Here is a 3,491-nt window from a genome sequence, read left to right as displayed (position 1 = left end):
AGGAAGAAAACCTATTGCAGTCATTGCGACAGAAGTGGCCATCAAAGAGCCACATGTTGGAGGCTCCATCCAGAGCAACGCCTTAAAGACAAAGTGTCAGTGCATGAACCAGGTGAAACAATTGTTCGACAAGCAAAACCACCACAGGGGGATGACCCATTCTCAGCAACAAGTGAAAAATGGTTTCTAGATATGTTAGCTTGTCATGTTCGTGCTTTTGTAAATCATTTGTTGCATTTTAAAATGTAAAAGTGATGACGTATTCCATCACTTGTTCAACAACAATGATGTCTGGTCTTATTTTGTGTTGCATGATAAACTGTGAAAGTGATGTCGTGTTTCCATCACTTGTCAAATAAAATAGTGTTTGGCCTTATCTTTGTAAATCATGTGTTGCAGTGATGATGTGTTTTCCATCACTTGTCGAAGCAACAATGATATGTTGGCCTTGTTTTGTAGTTGGGGTATTATTTCCATTTCGCTGTAAACTTGACCACCGAGTATGTAAACTCATGGTAAGTATGGGATGCTTGGGTCATTAGTTGGTCATGTAAGACAAGCATGTAATTTGCAAAACAATGTACTACAGGTTGCAGAGGTGGCAAGTGTCGGCTCATCGCTTAAGGCTCTGAAGAACAAAGGTGAAGGAGATGGAAGCGAGACCTTTCAGGACGCTTGTGATGCAGACAAGGTATAGAAAAGTTGCAGATTTTTTTTCATGCTTTTGGAGGACCAAAAGCTCCTCAGTGGGGAGGATTGATCCAACTGGCTCCAGATACACACATAGGACAAATAGGGCTTATGGAAGCTTGAAAATAAAAGTGATCAGAATGCTTTTGAACTAGGGCTAGAGTGTAGATCTCGTCGTCCTGATCATGGTGGTGTGAATGGTTCATCAAACCGAGTCTATATGGGAAAGTTATAAATAGTCAAATTTCGGTTGACTTTTGCTGACTGGGCAAGCTTAAGGAGGCAACAATTTGGAAAAAATTAGCCACCGGATTCCAGCCAACCTAGGCCAGATTCTAGGTGAATTTTTGGCCTGGCTAGTTTGTCTCCTTCGCCATTTCTCGAATTTTTAAAAATGACTATTATTTTCTTAAAATAAATATATATATGAGGTGGCAGGCCACCATCCCCGCCACCCCAAAACTTCATAACAAAAAAGTTGATTATTTAAGGGCCGATGGGCCATGACCCCCGTTGGCCCAACCGCAACAATAAACATTAATATATGGGCCAGCAGCCATGACCCCACTGAACTCTCCTCCAAACTCCCATAATACACATAACTTCGAGCAGTGTGCGGGCCACCTCCGGTGGACCCAGCCCATGCCCCACCAAACTACACCACATGCCACATGTTAAGTCGTGGACGGCGCAGTTTGATCCTGCCTGGCCAGAATGGCAGGCCCACCACTTAGGCGCCCACACCAATACCTTTGATGCACCCATGTTGAACCATATATGGTGTGTACTCCAGGTTTCAGGCCATTGTTAATGCACCAACGGCCCATATCATATCACAGCCCATAAAAAACGTGTCATTAATGCACCAAACTCAATACAGAGTTGCAGAGGATTATGGGGCGGGCCACCCAATGCAAACCTGACCCCCCTCCAATGGAAAAAACTATTTAAGTGTGGTTGTTAAAACAAAAGGGTATTAAATGGAGGGGTCAGGGTTTAACCACTCGACCTCCTCCTTATTATTTGAACTTCATACCAATCCTCCAAACAACATTATTGATTAATCCGCCTGAAAATTTATATAAGCCTTCATTTGCACAGTGCACCCAACGCAGCATGGAGGAACCAGGAGTATGCACAGAATTTGAGGCGACATTTTTTTAATTAATTTATTGCAGGTGGAACCATGACTAAGCGAAATTTCCAGGAGGGTGAAAATTTTGCAGTGTCCAAATTGGACAAACTTTATGTCAATCTTACACCTCTCGGAAACACGAACCCAATGGCGCGGTCAGTTTCCCGATCTGAGCAGACAATTTGCAGGGGACTCGGAGGAGGGAATATTTGAGGAATCTAAGGGGAATCTAAAATATTCCTTGAGCCCTAGATTTCCATTTTCTCATAATTCAGAAATTTGACAATCGATTTTGCACTATTCAACACCACAAATCTAATGGTGTGTTCATATTTTCCATTTTCTCATTTTATTTTTCGACCACTTTTCTAAGTGGAGTGCAGGTGTCGGCATCCATGTGCAAGTAGTCATTTCCATGTGATTCGACACCATGAGATCGATGGTATGAAAAACTTCAGCAGTTTGACATCTATTTCTTCAGATGGCCCCAGGATGTGAGGTATATGTAGTGGATTCATGTACTTCGTTTGCTATGCATTTGTTGTACATATCCCTATTTGATTTTTGATTAGGGATCTTGTTTCTTACTTGTTTTCATAATTCCTGCTTGATGTGATGTGGGATCATCTGTGTGATGTACTTGTTGTCATGATTCGTCATGTTTTTTTTGAGATCCCTTTGTCGTCATGTTGATGGCATACTCATGTGTCGCCATGCATGTTTGCATTGAGATCCTTTTTATGCCATGTTGGCAGGATGCTCACCATGCATGAGTTTGTGTTGTACTGATAAGAGTCCTTTTGATTGAGAGTTCCTGTAGTGGAACATCTCTTGGAGCCACTACTGCATGAGGGAATTTTCCTTGTATGATAGTGACGTCACCACCTATGTACATCATCACTATTGACAACACTTAATGCAGTGGCCTACACCATCTTGACATCAGGGCCCAGAGACGTAGTCCCTCCTCGATGAACTCCGTTATCAACGGATTATGTTTTCATGTGCTGATGATTGTCATGTTCCTCTTCTTTACAACATGCAGATGTATTCATTTATGTTCTTTTAAAAATGAAATTTAACACATCATGAAAGTAAAAGGTCTTGGAAGGGTCCTTCATCACACCGGGACCCGGATTAGCACTCGTCTTGCACTTGTAGTCCCTCATGGTTTTATAATTTTCATTATGTTTGCTTTAGCCATTTCCCTTTCTTGTCTTCTGGTTTTGTTTACTTGTTGTGTACTCATTTCCTTGTCTTGTTTTTCCCTTTCATGTTGAGTTTTCCTTTCATTTTCTCTACACGAATAAGTGTTGTCCAATACTGTGTTTTGGCTTCTGAATAAGTATGTGGCTGATTTTAAAGAGTATTGTGACACTGCAACACTTGGCCAATCCTATGTTCGTCTTCTCTGTTCTTGGTTGCAACTTTTGGCCGGTGAAGCCTAGACAAAAAACATGATCCGTATGTAAGGGAAACTCTGGTCAAACCATGAACCTATCTCCAAACTTAGAAACCCCATGCCTATACTCAGTCTTTTTCCCTATGTGTTTAAGATTAATCCAACTATTAGAAATGGAGAAGGGGAAAAATCTAAACGAGCAAACCTAAATCAGAGGTCTTATATGCTTCTCTAAAGGAACAACCTCTTCTTCTCTTAATAAGT

Source organism: Pinus tabuliformis, chromosome 1_2 (assembly GCF_031772625.1).
Source record: "Pinus tabuliformis cultivar Carrire ecotype Pingquan chromosome 1_2, CPIR1, whole genome shotgun sequence".
Classification (NCBI taxonomy): domain Eukaryota; kingdom Viridiplantae; phylum Streptophyta; class Pinopsida; order Pinales; family Pinaceae; genus Pinus; species Pinus tabuliformis.
Note: the sequence above shows the minus strand (reverse complement) of the source record.